The sequence below is a fragment of the Patella vulgata genome, chromosome 6 (assembly GCF_932274485.2).
Source record: "Patella vulgata chromosome 6, xgPatVulg1.2, whole genome shotgun sequence".
Lineage (NCBI taxonomy): Eukaryota > Metazoa > Mollusca > Gastropoda > Patellidae > Patella > Patella vulgata.
The window spans coordinates 49,450,958-49,468,316 of NC_065884.2; the positions used below are offsets into that span (position 1 = coordinate 49,450,958).

The following is a 17,359-nucleotide window of genomic DNA, read 5'->3' on the forward strand; positions in this document are numbered from 1 at the left end:
CAGTTATCTAATTGGTCAAATAATATGATGTAATAAGTGTAGAGATTGGTTAAACAAGCCAAATGATACAATCGTAATTTAATACACGATATTCTTATTCCCACAGAACCAACTAATGTTTACCAAATTATACCTCTTTTTTTATGTAACAATATGCCATTCATTCGCTAACTTGATTTAAGTACATATATGTGAATCTAATAACCTACCAACGATATTAATTAATACAATATAATGCCATCATTAATTTCTCTATTACTTGTCTATAAATCTGAAAACAATGTCGCAACGACAAAATATTTCTACAATTAAGCCGTTTAATTCATTAAAAATGTATTTGTGAGACGGCTCCTTTAAGTAAGTAGACTAATACACGGGACGTTTATGTAACGGATAATCAATAGCGCTAGGGTATCAATGTTCCTGGGAAAACATTGTTGGTGAAAAAGTTATTGAACAATAATTTCTTAATGTTTAGATGGCCTTGCGCAATAACTGATGCCATTGGTCGATGATACTGGTTGCTATGGGCACCAGGTGCGAAATAAGTCATCAAACAGGTATATGCTAATCGCAAGTGCCCGGCAGGATCACAGTCGCATTGAAACCTTCAATAGCACCACCATGGTTTCCAAATTTGCATCTGCTATATTATGTAAGTACATCTATCAATTTTTAAGGGGCGTTATCACTCTCACCATTAAAATAAATTTATTTAATCCTGAATAATATAATATTATAAATAATCTTAAAACTGTTATATTTCCGCGATTCTGAATACAATCTGATTTTGATAAGAATGATGGAGCTGTATAGTCAAATTACGTCAAAACAAAAATTTATGTTTTAACAACTAACGAACATTTTCAAAGTACTAATGCCTGTTTATATATATTTTTACAATAGTTTCCCGGAAATATCAAATTTAAAAATACTGACCGTAAATTTTCAAATTTTTGTATGAATATTTTATGCCTTCGTTTCAAAAATTTCATTTTCAATTTTTGTGGAAAAGCAAAGCCTTAACATTATTGGAAAGAAAAAGGTAAAACTGACATATGTTTATTTTGTCTGAAAGAAATGCCATATTTAATATTTATAGATTTTGATTCATATTTTGAACCATTTATTTTGTGTAGCGTATATGAATACAAACCGTCGAACACTCACGGTGTACTTGAAACGGACTATCAATATTGTATGTCGGCGAACAAAATAGAAATATCGATATGCTTTCTGTTGTGTTGTAAATCGTTCGTATAGCGGCCAGAGAGGCATCTTCGGACAGGTGAACGATTCAGATAACTATATGGATTGAAATTTATCCAAACAATGATAAAAATACATTCGTTGCTACAACCCACCCCACTCCATTACATCTTGCGAGACACTAGCCCTGAAGGCACAGAAAAGTAGGACGTTAAACCCCCGATCATTTCTATTTTGGCAATTTATCCACACGACTCAACATTTTGAGCTAAAACAGACATTGTTTTTGTTTCCATTGTGTTTGATTTGCATACTTAAATTGCACAATGTAAGACCTTAAACCGCATATTCAGGTCTTTAACATGCCAAACCTACAATCAACTCTCTAATTCCATTCGTGTCAGAACTTCAAACATTCATAACTTCGTTCAGAATAAAGTAATTCGACTGAAATATTCATTTTTCAGTATCACGTTATAAACTGTTATAGCTAGAGTGACCAGTTCTGTATCTAAATCTAATTCAAAGATATTACTCTATAATAATACAAGTGTTGTTATCTTTCAGTCTGTTTGGCTGTTTATATACCAACATCATGTAAGTATAAAATGTTTACTTCAATAAACAGAACGCTATAGAAAACAATATTGAAATCATCATCAAATTGTTCTATTGATATCACTCAAACATCAGTTTATTAACATTTGGCAGAGTAATTCCTAAAAGTATAAATAAATGGTGTGGATGTTATGATGTTATTACATTTCGGTCACAAGTCCCCATGGTCCCTCTTCAGCCAGCTCACTAGGTAGAAAATGACACCCGGGTTTGATTTATAATATATGAGTCTTATACCCTTTCAATTTCTTTCATTTCAGTGGCCACAGTGGGTAAGTATACGTAAAGATTATCTATACGCTAATAAACATAACATAAAGGAATGTATATCTGAAAAAAATTTAACAGGTCATTTCTTTTTATGTATAATTCTGTTTTGGTTGTAGGTGCTGATGGTTAATAATTATTAAAATACAGATTTGACGTCATCCTTTGATGTTGGCGTACCATTCTTTCAAATAATGGTACGGGCAAATAGCGAATCGTACATTATTTATACTAGTGAAATACTGTACTCGCGTGACGCATTTCATTGCAAAAGCACGTGCAGAGTGTCTGTATTTTAAGTCGTTTAATGGTCTCGGCCTCTTGTTGTTACAATATATTACTATGTCTCGCTCTCGACCATTAAACTATACATAATAGAGGTATTAAGTTAAATAAGGCTTTAATAAACGATTCACTAAACTACAAAACTGGTTTATCGAAACATCGGGGTATTGCGGTTTGCTATGTTGTAGTTTAAAGATGCATTATGTAAGCGCTAAATCTGCCTATTACAGTTTTTATTTTATTTTGGCTTCAAATGTTATATAAATTATTATTTAGAGATTTATTAACATGACAAGCCCTTAATAAAACTCTCTACATTATCGGATTGCGTAGATGTAAACGGATTAAAATACGATGGCCATTTAATGATTTAATTACGGTATGATAATAACATCAATCTTGATTGAAATGGATCGATATTGAATTCTAATTCATGTTTTTTATGTCATATAATCTGAATAATTTACTGAGTTAAAGGTTTGGTTCTTTTAACACGTAACGTTTGTAATAATGTTTAAGCAAGACTGTGGATTTCAGCTTGATTTAAATGTATGTCAAACAGTACTATAACATCACTAATACATATTCACTACACAAAATATAATATATAACCTACAGCGTGTGTTAAGATAATCTCAATACAGTGTACGATAAAGCACGAGATTGGAGTTATGCCGCGGAATGAAAGACTGAAGAAAATGACCCGAAGAAAAGAAAACCCGACGTTGTTTTTTCTGAAGTCTTTCTTCCCCGGCATAACCGAAGTCGAGGACTTTATCTTGTTTATAAACCGTCTATGTTTACAGGTACGTAAAATGAGAATATCCCAGAATTCCAGTAACAAAAACCTTATATCAGAGACAAGGTCCCGTGTACACATTGCACGTAAAAGATCCCTTGGCAGTTGGAATTCGATATAAGAGTAGGCCGTAGTGCCGCTGCCCGGGAAAAATTGTCCTCATAGCACACTGTATGCCGTATGCCCGTCTTCATTAGCCCAGTTTAGGAGCAGAACAGTAGGACGTTAAACCCCATTTCATTTCATTTCATTTCATATTTTCTTATGGAAAAATAAACCTACCCTGGAAGATATTGCTCCAAATTCCCTTGTATATATTCAAAGCCGCCCCGACTTTCAGACCGTAAGTTATTCTGGGTATCATTCGTAGCACATAGTAAAATAGAATTGTCCGCTTCTTATCATATAAGGTATGTCATTGCGTCAAGTCGATCCCAAGTTTGTACGTGACAAGGAGCAAAGTCGCCTGCCCAATTTCCTTGTCTACGATATCACCCTAGGTGGAAGTGGACGTAAAACCCCAGAAACCTACCTGCCCAATTTCCATGGTTTTCTCCTGGATCCCCGATTTCCTCCCACTGCTGCATACCCCTCTATCGATTCTATTTATCTATCTTAAAATATATTTGGATGCGCTTTAATAAGGAGAAATTAGTAGAATATAAAACATGCTATTGCGTTTTTGAATGATATTTTTCAGAGTGCACTGTCGATAGTGACTGTACTGATCATACTGCTACACCAGTATGCAGTACTAGCGAAGCTAAAGTATGTGTAGGTAAGTGTTACAATAATACCCTGGTCTTTAAATCACCACCAATCTGTTAAAAACTGTCACCTTGGGAAAGGAGGGGATGATAGGTCATGGAATACTGAATATCTATAGGATTCGTTCATTCAGCATCGATAGAGCTCACCCTGCCGTGACCCCAATGCTATATTCCAAATTTGAAATAAATCTAATGTAAACATTGAATTCAAATTCAATTGAAACTCTCTTCGTCTATATCCCATTATAGCGGAAAACAATAGAATCAGATGGCCATATATGGCCATAAATGGTATATTTAATAATTTCTGTGCCAATATTTCTGCTTATGGGTAGGGTATATACTACAGTATATACCTGCCGTTTATTCCGTTGGGTTTGCATAAAGTATTGTTCTGTTTCTCCCAAACGTTGATTTGCAACAGAACTATCTTGTATTATCGCTTTATCAACTACAAGTTTAGATAAATAAATAAATTCTCCCACTCCTTGCTGATTATAAGATCATATTCCCAATTAATCTCTATTTTAGATTATTCATAATTAAATTATTATTACTGTTTGAATCTGTAGCCTTTCAAGATTTACTAAATTGACTGATAAACTCGAAATTGGTCACAAATTAGTTATAGATATTTTACCGCATTGTAAAATACATTAAAAGTTCATGACCCGTTAAAAAAATCCATTTCAAATATTTTTTGTAATCCAGAGATTAAGATTCTCAGATAACAGTTGTCGGTAGTCACTGGCAGTTGATGGTAATTAAAATTCCATCTGACCTTAGATAAAAACCCAGACACCTGTCATTAGTGAATGATGACTGTGCCAGGTTGCTCTCAATGGTAGTACGACCCGAGGTTCGTTGATAAACTATTTTACACACCTTGGGATGTTATTTCCTTTGATCTCCCATACATGTTATGAAACGTATCAACCTGTAGTGACGTCATCAGAGGGTGATATCTGATATCTACCCTAACTCCGGCCTTGGGTTATTTCACATATCAACCCTCGATTAGAGTAATATTTATCTCTTCGTCTATTATAGATTTGTGTAATATTGATATGCGATTATATTTTACAGGATGCAATTCCAACGCTGATTGTTCTAATCAACAAAAAGTGTGTAATGCTGAAAATGTATGTGAAGGTGAGACTTAAGCTAGTCATGTAAAGGGCTAGGGTTTAGAATTTATTTACCACTTACTGATTAGCCGTAATTCAAGTCAGGTTTTGTGCTATGATAGAATATTATTTAATCATGCTTTAGCGGCCGCTTGGGCGGATACGTTTGCTATGGCGTTTCGGAAATGGCTCTATAAATGAACTACAGTTTTGGATGTTAACTTTGCTCTGTGAATTCACCTCTGTGGATGCAACAATTATTGACACGCGTTCTTCATACTCCCCAAAACCATATGTACAAAGTTTCATTTAGACAAAAGCCCTGGTTGCTCAGTGTGCAAGTCACCGACTTACAAACCAGAAAGATCCCGTTTCTATCCCAGCATTTCCCGTTTTAGAGACATTTCCTTAAAGTTGAGTTACTTGAGATTAATGCAGTTTCTTGAATACGTGTGCAGGGGTGTGTAATGCTGAAAATGTATGTGAAGGTGAGACTTAAGCCGTAATTCATTAAAAATAAATATCCAGGTTACCCTAGGTCAGGTTTTGTGCTATGATAGAAATATTCTTTAATCGCGCATTAGAGCCCCCCCCCCCCCCTGGGCGGATACGTCCACTATGGGGTTTCGGAAATGGCTGTATAAATGAACTTCAGTTTTGGTTGTTAACTTTGCTCTGTGAATTCACCTCTGTGGATGCAACAAATATTGACACGCGTTCTTCATACTCCCCAAAATTATATGTACAAAGTTTCATTTAGACAGAAGCCCTCAGTGTGCAAGACATTTCATGTTTTAGAGACATTTCCTTAAAGTTGAGTTACTTGAGATTAATGCAGTTCCTTGAATACGTGTGCAGAGTTGACATCAATATACGTTCACATTAATTGTGAAATTTTAAAATGGGGATTTTACTAATAGAACCTAAAGTCTTAAGTTATATTGCCGTTTAGAGTTATGAGCATTTTATACTTTTTGTTAATTAGGACTGGTCAAGGAATTCAGTCTGAATCATAATAGCAAAGAAGGCGTTTATTTTTTTGTTTTAAGCCTATTTGCCTTTGTCTGTCGTTTATGTTGTGTATGTCTACTATAACTCTTCAAGCCTAATACCATATTAAATGTGGATTTGGAGTTCCATTCAACCGTCAACAGTAATAAAACAGTTTATTACCCTATTACTGTATGATTGTAAGGATGTCAATCTTCTTTAATTTGTATTTTGAAATATAAACAAATATCAATAAGGCATGCTAAATTTCAATACGAATCGTTTTGATTGTTTTCTATAAAATATCTCAAAAACGACATTTTACTATACACACAGTTAATGGATGCCAATTGGTAAGTTTCTTTTGTCAAGTGAACGTTATCAGTTTTGAAAATTGTCTACAACCTTGAACTCCAGAATAATACCCACGATTAATCTACAAAGAAACATTATTTTGGTTACTGACTAATGTAAGGATTACAATTTAAAAGTTGTATTTGAGAAATGTTTGTAAGAACCAATACATTCCTGATCGAGAGATTTTCCTGGTCATTGAAATATGTTTGCTTTCGTATAACCCCTGTACCAACTAACATAATAGACTCCATTTGAAATGATGCCCTTTTCTATAATTATTATCTTTTCTTAAAATCGTGATCGTAGATATATGATAGTTAATTGTTGTTCTTTTGTTGTAAAATATTGTAAAATAATGATATCCACGTTCATTTTTCAGCATGTCAAAGCACTGAAGTATATGACCCAGCTAGGGCATCGTGTGCAATAGGTAAGTGTATAGATAATGATAAAACTTAATGAAAGCTAAAAACCGAACTCCCTATTCAACTAATGTAATTGGGGTACTGGCGATTCTTTTTTAGAATTGGCGAAAAAAAATCCTTAAAATTCTAATCGTATTTATCCTTGATTAACCATAGCGGTATACTATATATCAATCAACTTGCTGATAATCCCGAACGTGTCATGAGTAATACTAAACAATTGTCTGGGATTAACGGTTTCAACTGATTGTTAATTGCCGATAATAAAGCCTTTATCTTGTCTTTATTCGTCATATTAATTAACCCTAACAAATAGATTAGCGGTGATTATTTGATGTTGCGTGATTAAAACAAAGGGGAGTAATCAAAATGGCCGATCGTTACCCGACAACTCTTTTCAAAGAGAGTTCATAGTTGAATTTTGTTTACTGTATGTGGCTTCATACGACATGTATAAATATAAGGTATGTCATTGCGCCAAGTCGATCCCAAGTTTGTACGTGACAAGGAGTAAAGTCGTCTGCCCAACTTCCATGGTTTTCTCCTGGACTCCCGGTTTACTCCCACTGCTGAATACCCCTCTATCGATTCTATTTATCTATCTTAAAATATATTTGGATGCGTTATAGGTTTGAGGGAGAAACTTTCTTTATATGCACAGGTTTATTACAGATTAGGTCAACCGTGGATGCAGTCGACAGATATACAACGATCTTATACATTGGGTTAATAATGTTCCTAAGAAATTACTCCATTTTATGAAGACAGGACTGGCCTGCTATTTAAATATAATGTTTTTGAATTATATTTTTCAGCGTGCACTACCGATAATGATTGTTCTGGTATTACTGATAAACCAGTATGCCGTACTGGCGATCTTAATGTATGTGTAGGTAAGTGTTACACTAATACCCAGGTCTTTAAATCACCACCAATCTGTTAAGAACTGTAACCTAGGGAAAGGAGGGGATGATAGGTCATGGAATATAGGATTCGTTCATTCAGCATCGATAGAGTTCACCCTGCTGTGACCCCAATGCTATATTCCAAATTTGAAATAAATCTAATGTAAACATTGAATTCAAATTCAATTGAAACTCTCTTCGTCTATATCCCATTATAGCGGAAACAATAGAAATCAGATGGCCCTAACTTATATTTAATAATTTCTGTGCCGATATTTCTGCTTATGGGTAGGGTATACACTACAGTATATACCTGCCGTTTATTCCGTTGGGTTTGCATAAAGTATTGTTCTGTTTCTCCCAAACGTTGATTTGCAACAGAACTATCTTGTATTATCGCTTTATCAACTACAAGTTTAGATAAATAAATAAATTCTCCCACTCCTTGCTGATTATAAGATCATATTCCCAATTAATCTCTATTTTAGATTATTCATAATTAAATTATTATTACTGTTTGAATCTGTAGCCTTTCAAGATTTACTAAATTGACTGATAAACTCGAAATTGGTCACAAATTAGTTATAGATATTTTACCGCATTGTAAAATACATTAAAAGTTCATGACCCGTTAAAAAAATCCATTTCAAATATTTTTTGTAATCCAGAGATTAAGATTCTCAGATAACAGTTGTCGGTAGTCACTGGCAGTTGATGGTAATTAAAATTCCATCTGACCTTAGATAAAAACCCAGACACCTGTCATTAGTGAATGATGACTGTGCCAGGTTGCTCTCAATGGTAGTACGACCCGAGGTTCGTTGATAAACTATTTTACACACCTTGGGATGTTATTTCCTTTGATCTCCCATACATGTTATGAAACGTATCAACCTGTAGTGACGTCATCAGAGGGTGATATCTGATATCTACCCTAACTCCGGCCTTGGGTTATTTCACATATCAACCCTCGATTAGAGTAATATTTATCTCTTCGTCTATTATAGATTTGTGTAATATTGATATGCGATTATATTTTACAGGATGCAATTCCAACGCTGATTGTTCTAATCAACAAAAAGTGTGTAATGCTGAAAATGTATGTGAAGGTGAGACTTAAGCTAGTCATGTAAAGGGCTAGGGTTTAGAATTTATTTACCACTTACTGATTAGCCGTAATTCAAGTCAGGTTTTGTGCTATGATAGAATATTATTTAATCATGCTTTAGCGGCCGCTTGGGCGGATACGTTTGCTATGGCGTTTCGGAAATGGCTCTATAAATGAACTACAGTTTTGGATGTTAACTTTGCTCTGTGAATTCACCTCTGTGGATGCAACAATTATTGACACGCGTTCTTCATACTCCCCAAAACCATATGTACAAAGTTTCATTTAGACAAAAGCCCTGGTTGCTCAGTGTGCAAGTCACCGACTTACAAACCAGAAAGATCCCGTTTCTATCCCAGCATTTCCCGTTTTAGAGACATTTCCTTAAAGTTGAGTTACTTGAGATTAATGCAGTTTCTTGAATACGTGTGCAGGGGTGTGTAATGCTGAAAATGTATGTGAAGGTGAGACTTAAGCCGTAATTCATTAAAAATAAATATCCAGGTTACCCTAGGTCAGGTTTTGTGCTATGATAGAAATATTCTTTAATCGCGCATTAGAGCCCCCCCCCCCCCCTGGGCGGATACGTCCACTATGGGGTTTCGGAAATGGCTGTATAAATGAACTTCAGTTTTGGTTGTTAACTTTGCTCTGTGAATTCACCTCTGTGGATGCAACAAATATTGACACGCGTTCTTCATACTCCCCAAAATTATATGTACAAAGTTTCATTTAGACAGAAGCCCTCAGTGTGCAAGACATTTCATGTTTTAGAGACATTTCCTTAAAGTTGAGTTACTTGAGATTAATGCAGTTCCTTGAATACGTGTGCAGAGTTGACATCAATATACGTTCACATTAATTGTGAAATTTTAAAATGGGGATTTTACTAATAGAACCTAAAGTCTTAAGTTATATTGCCGTTTAGAGTTATGAGCATTTTATACTTTTTGTTAATTAGGACTGGTCAAGGAATTCAGTCTGAATCATAATAGCAAAGAAGGCGTTTATTTTTTTGTTTTAAGCCTATTTGCCTTTGTCTGTCGTTTATGTTGTGTATGTCTACTATAACTCTTCAAGCCTAATACCATATTAAATGTGGATTTGGAGTTCCATTCAACCGTCAACAGTAATAAAACAGTTTATTACCCTATTACTGTATGATTGTAAGGATGTCAATCTTCTTTAATTTGTATTTTGAAATATAAACAAATATCAATAAGGCATGCTAAATTTCAATACGAATCGTTTTGATTGTTTTCTATAAAATATCTCAAAAACGACATTTTACTATACACACAGTTAATGGATGCCAATTGGTAAGTTTCTTTTGTCAAGTGAACGTTATCAGTTTTGAAAATTGTCTACAACCTTGAACTCCAGAATAATACCCACGATTAATCTACAAAGAAACATTATTTTGGTTACTGACTAATGTAAGGATTACAATTTAAAAGTTGTATTTGAGAAATGTTTGTAAGAACCAATACATTCCTGATCGAGAGATTTTCCTGGTCATTGAAATATGTTTGCTTTCGTATAACCCCTGTACCTACTAACATAATAGACTCCATTTGAAATGATGCCCTTTTCTATAATTATTATCTTTTCTTAAAATCGTGATCGTAGATATATGATAGTTAATTGTTGTTCTTTTGTTGTAAAATATTGTAAAATAATGATATCCACGTTCATTTTTCAGCATGTCAAAGCACTGAAGTATATGACCCAGCTAGGGCATCGTGTGCAATAGGTAAGTGTATAGATAATGATAAAACTTAATGAAAGCTAAAAACCGAACTCCCTATTCAACTAATGTAATTGGGGTACTGGCGATTCTTTTTTAGAATTGGCGAAAAAAAATCCTTAAAATTCTAATCGTATTTATCCTTGATTAACCATAGCGGTATACTATATATCAATCAACTTGCTGATAATCCCGAACGTGTCATGAGTAATACTAAACAATTGTCTGGGATTAACGGTTTCAACTGATTGTTAATTGCCGATAATAAAGCCTTTATCTTGTCTTTATTCGTCATATTAATTAACCCTAACAAATAGATTAGCGGTGATTATTTGATGTTGCGTGATTAAAACAAAGGGGAGTAATCAAAATGGCCGATCGTTACCCGACAACTCTTTTCAAAGAGAGTTCATAGTTGAATTTTGTTTACTGTATGTGGCTTCATACGACATGTATAAATATAAGGTATGTCATTGCGCCAAGTCGATCCCAAGTTTGTACGTGACAAGGAGTAAAGTCGTCTGCCCAACTTCCATGGTTTTCTCCTGGACTCCCGGTTTACTCCCACTGCTGAATACCCCTCTATCGATTCTATTTATCTATCTTAAAATATATTTGGATGCGTTATAGGTTTGAGGGAGAAACTTTCTTTATATGCACAGGTTTATTACAGATTAGGTCAACCGTGGATGCAGTCGACAGATATACAACGATCTTATACATTGGGTTAATAATGTTCCTAAGAAATTACTCCATTTTATGAAGACAGGACTGGCCTGCTATTTAAATATAATGTTTTTGAATTATATTTTTCAGCGTGCACTACCGATAATGATTGTTCTGGTATTACTGATAAACCAGTATGCCGTACTGGCGATCTTAATGTATGTGTAGGTAAGTGTTACACTAATACCCAGGTCTTTAAATCACCACCAATCTGTTAAGAACTGTAACCTCGGGAAAGGAGGGGATGATAGGTCATGGAATATAGGATTCGTTCATTCAGCATCGATAGAGTTCACCCTGCTGTGACCCCAATGCTATATTCCAAATTTGAAATAAATCTAATGTAAACATTGAATTCAAATTCAATTGAAACTCTCTTCGTCTATATCCCATTATAGCGGAAACAATAGAAATCAGATGGCCCTAACTTATATTTAATAATTTCTGTGCCGATATTTCTGCTTATGGGTAGGGTATACACTACAGTATATACCTGCCGTTTATTCCGTTGGGTTTGCATAAAGTATTGTTCTGTTTCTCCCAAACGTTGATTTGCAACAGAACTATCTTGTATTATCGCTTTATCAACTACAAGTTTAGATAAATAAATAAATTCTCCCACTCCTTGCTGATTATAAGATCATATTCCCAATTAATCTCTATTTTAGATTATTCATAATTAAATTATTATTACTGTTTGAATCTGTAGCCTTTCAAGATTTACTAAATTGACTGATAAACTCGAAATTGGTCACAAATTAGTTATAGATATTTTACCGCATTGTAAAATACATTAAAAGTTCATGACCCGTTAAAAAAATCCATTTCAAATATTTTTTGTAATCCAGAGATTAAGATTCTCAGATAACAGTTGTCGGTAGTCACTGGCAGTTGATGGTAATTAAAATTCCATCTGACCTTAGATAAAAACCCAGACACCTGTCATTAGTGAATGATGACTGTGCCAGGTTGCTCTCAATGGTAGTACGACCCGAGGTTCGTTGATAAACTATTTTACACACCTTGGGATGTTATTTCCTTTGATCTCCCATACATGTTATGAAACGTATCAACCTGTAGTGACGTCATCAGAGGGTGATATCTGATATCTACCCTAACTCCGGCCTTGGGTTATTTCACATATCAACCCTCGATTAGAGTAATATTTATCTCTTCGTCTATTATAGATTTGTGTAATATTGATATGCGATTATATTTTACAGGATGCAATTCCAACGCTGATTGTTCTAATCAACAAAAAGTGTGTAATGCTGAAAATGTATGTGAAGGTGAGACTTAAGCTAGTCATGTAAAGGGCTAGGGTTTAGAATTTATTTACCACTTACTGATTAGCCGTAATTCAAGTCAGGTTTTGTGCTATGATAGAATATTATTTAATCATGCTTTAGCGGCCGCTTGGGCGGATACGTTTGCTATGGCGTTTCGGAAATGGCTCTATAAATGAACTACAGTTTTGGATGTTAACTTTGCTCTGTGAATTCACCTCTGTGGATGCAACAATTATTGACACGCGTTCTTCATACTCCCCAAAACCATATGTACAAAGTTTCATTTAGACAAAAGCCCTGGTTGCTCAGTGTGCAAGTCACCGACTTACAAACCAGAAAGATCCCGTTTCTATCCCAGCATTTCCCGTTTTAGAGACATTTCCTCAAAGTTGAGTTACTTGAGATTAATGCAGTTTCTTGAATACGTGTGCAGGGGTGTGTAATGCTGAAAATGTATGTGAAGGTGAGACTTAAGCCGTAATTCATTAAAAATAAATATCCAGGTTACCCTAGGTCAGGTTTTGTGCTATGATAGAAATATTCTTTAATCGCGCATTAGAGCCCCCCCCCCCCCCCTGGGCGGATACGTCCACTATGGGGTTTCGGAAATGGCTGTATAAATGAACTTCAGTTTTGGTTGTTAACTTTGCTCTGTGAATTCACCTCTGTGGATGCAACAAATATTGACACGCGTTCTTCATACTCCCCAAAATTATATGTACAAAGTTTCATTTAGACAGAAGCCCTCAGTGTGCAAGACATTTCATGTTTTAGAGACATTTCCTTAAAGTTGAGTTACTTGAGATTAATGCAGTTCCTTGAATACGTGTGCAGAGTTGACATCAATATACGTTCACATTAATTGTGAAATTTTAAAATGGGGATTTTACTAATAGAACCTAAAGTCTTAAGTTATATTGCCGTTTAGAGTTATGAGCATTTTATACTTTTTGTTAATTAGGACTGGTCAAGGAATTCAGTCTGAATCATAATAGCAAAGAAGGCGTTTATTTTTTTGTTTTAAGCCTATTTGCCTTTGTCTGTCGTTTATGTTGTGTATGTCTACTATAACTCTTCAAGCCTAATACCATATTAAATGTGGATTTGGAGTTCCATTCAACCGTCAACAGTAATAAAACAGTTTATTACCCTATTACTGTATGATTGTAAGGATGTCAATCTTCTTTAATTTGTATTTTGAAATATAAACAAATATCAATAAGGCATGCTAAATTTCAATACGAATCGTTTTGATTGTTTTCTATAAAATATCTCAAAAACGACATTTTACTATACACACAGTTAATGGATGCCAATTGGTAAGTTTCTTTTGTCAAGTGAACGTTATCAGTTTTGAAAATTGTCTACAACCTTGAACTCCAGAATAATACCCACGATTAATCTACAAAGAAACATTATTTTGGTTACTGACTAATGTAAGGATTACAATTTAAAAGTTGTATTTGAGAAATGTTTGTAAGAACCAATACATTCCTGATCGAGAGATTTTCCTGGTCATTGAAATATGTTTGCTTTCGTATAACCCCTGTACCTACTAACATAATAGACTCCATTTGAAATGATGCCCTTTTCTATAATTATTATCTTTTCTTAAAATCGTGATCGTAGATATATGATAGTTAATTGTTGTTCTTTTGTTGTAAAATATTGTAAAATAATGATATCCACGTTCATTTTTCAGCATGTCAAAGCACTGAAGTATATGACCCAGCTAGGGCATCGTGTGCAATAGGTAAGTGTATAGATAATGATAAAACTTAATGAAAGCTAAAAACCGAACTCCCTATTCAACTAATGTAATTGGGGTACTGGCGATTCTTTTTTAGAATTGGCGAAAAAAAATCCTTAAAATTCTAATCGTATTTATCCTTGATTAACCATAGCGGTATACTATATATCAATCAACTTGCTGATAATCCCGAACGTGTCATGAGTAATACTAAACAATTGTCTGGGATTAACGGTTTCAACTGATTGTTAATTGCCGATAATAAAGCCTTTATCTTGTCTTTATTCGTCATATTAATTAACCCTAACAAATAGATTAGCGGTGATTATTTGATGTTGCGTGATTAAAACAAAGGGGAGTAATCAAAATGGCCGATCGTTACCCGACAACTCTTTTCAAAGAGAGTTCATAGTTGAATTTTGTTTACTGTATGTGGCTTCATACGACATGTATAAATATAAGGTATGTCATTGCGCCAAGTCGATCCCAAGTTTGTACGTGACAAGGAGTAAAGTCGTCTGCCCAACTTCCATGGTTTTCTCCTGGACTCCCGGTTTACTCCCACTGCTGAATACCCCTCTATCGATTCTATTTATCTATCTTAAAATATATTTGGATGCGTTATAGGTTTGAGGGAGAAACTTTCTTTATATGCACAGGTTTATTACAGATTAGGTCAACCGTGGATGCAGTCGACAGATATACAACGATCTTATACATTGGGTTAATAATGTTCCTAAGAAATTACTCCATTTTATGAAGACAGGACTGGCCTGCTATTTAAATATAATGTTTTTGAATTATATTTTTCAGCGTGCACTACCGATAATGATTGTTCTGGTATTACTGATAAACCAGTATGCCGTACTGGCGATCTTAATGTATGTGTAGGTAAGTGTTACACTAATACCCAGGTCTTTAAATCACCACCAATCTGTTAAGAACTGTAACCTCGGGAAAGGAGGGGATGATAGGTCATGGAATATAGGATTCGTTCATTCAGCATCGATAGAGTTCACCCTGCTGTGACCCCAATGCTATATTCCAAATTTGAAATAAATCTAATGTAAACATTGAATTCAAATTCAATTGAAACTCTCTTCGTCTATATCCCATTATAGCGGAAACAATAGAAATCAGATGGCCCTAACTTATATTTAATAATTTCTGTGCCGATATTTCTGCTTATGGGTAGGGTATACACTACAGTATATACCTGCCGTTTATTCCGTTGGGTTTGCATAAAGTAGTGTTCTGTTTCTCCCAAACGTTGATTTGCAACAGAACTATCTTGTATTATCTCTTTATCAACTACAAGTTTAGATGAATAAATAAATTCTCCCACCCCTTGCTGATTTTACGATTATATTCCCAATTAATCTCTATTTTAGATTATTCATAAGTAAATTATTATTACTGTTTGATTCTGTAGCCTTTCAAGATTTACAAAATTGATTGATAAACTCGAAATTGGTCACAAATTAGTAATAGATATTTTACCGCATTGTAAAATACATTAAAAGTTCATGACCCGTTAAAAAAATCCACTTCAAATATATTTGTAATCCAGATTAAGATTCTCAGATAACAGTTGTCGGTAGTCATTGGCAGTTGGTGGTATTAAACATTCCATCTGACCTTAGATACAAACCCAGTCACCTGTCATTATTGAATGCTGGCTGTGTCAGGTTGCTCTCAATGGTAGTACGACCTTAGCTTCGTTGATAAATGATTTTACACACCTTGGGATGATATTTCCTTTGATCTCCCATGCATGTTATGAAACGTATCAACCTGTAGTGACGTCATCAGAGGGTGATATCTGATATCTACCCTAACTCCGGCCTTGGGTTATTTAACATATCAACCCTCGATTAGGTTAATATTTATCTCTTAAAACTCTTCGTCTATTATAGATTTGTGTAATATTGATATGCGATTATATTTTACAGGATGCAATTTGAACGCTGATTGTTCTGCTAAACAAGTGTGTAATACTGATAATGCATGTGAAGGTGAGACTTAAACATGCATTATGCAAGAGCAAAATCTGCTTATTACAAGTCTTTCTTTAGGCCTGAAATGTTATCTAAATTATCAATTAGACATTAATTAACTTATCCAGACCATAATAAACCCTCGATGTCAAGGCTAGCCTTCGATGTTGGCTGGATTAGATTCCTATATGCCGCTAACGGCCGTTGATAATTAAGTCACGAAAAGCGGATAATCGAGACTTGCTGTTTATATTAATGATTTTAGTAATGATGACCGAGACTATGCCAAAATTTCACGAGCTTCTTTCTCGGCTCATGGTGGATCAATTTGACTGAAATTTTCAGCAAATTACCTTTACACTATCTAGTTTTTAACTATTATAGCAAGAACTGCAATCTCGTTACCTTATCTCCCATAACGTATATTTAAGCTGGTCATCGTGATCTGTGATATTATATGTAAAGGGCTAGGGTTTAGAATTTATAAGTTATATTGCCGTTTAGAGTTATGAGCATTTTATACTTTTTGTTGATATTAGGACTGGTCAAGGAATTCAGTCTGAATCATAATAGCAAAGAAGGTGTTTACTTTTTTGTTTTAAGTCTATTTGCCTTTGTCTGTCGTTTATGTTGTGAATGTCTACTATAACTCTTCAAGCGCAATATCATATGGAATGTGGATTTGGAGTTCCATTCAACTGTCAACAGTAATAAAAGAGTCTATTACTCTAATAAAGGGTTATTTCGATCATTTTTGACACTGTATGATAGTAAGGATGCTAAATTTCGATACGAATCTTTTTGATTGTTTTCTATAAAATATCTCAAAAACGACATTTTACTATACACACAGTTACTGGATGTCAATTGGTAAGTTTCTTTTGTCAAGTGAACGTTTTCAGTTTTCTTGAAACCGTGACCGTAAATGTATGATAGTTAATAGTTGTTCTTTTGTTATTGTAAAATAATGATGGCCACGTTCATATTTTC

The 17,359-nt window shown here is 34.4% G+C and overlaps 1 long non-coding RNA gene across 1 annotated transcript; it reads left to right on the forward strand.

Annotated features, from left to right (window-relative positions):
• Positions 1–3,919: 3,919 nt before the first annotated feature.
• Positions 3,920–15,232, forward strand: LOC130013091 (uncharacterized). Its single transcript, XR_008788431.1, has 10 exons — positions 3,920–3,956; positions 5,035–5,100; positions 6,802–6,852; positions 7,663–7,740; positions 8,796–8,861; positions 10,563–10,613; positions 11,424–11,501; positions 12,557–12,622; positions 14,325–14,375; positions 15,186–15,232. It is a non-coding gene; the product is annotated as an uncharacterized LOC130013091 (long non-coding RNA).
• The last annotated feature ends 2,127 nt before the right edge of the window (positions 15,233–17,359 follow it).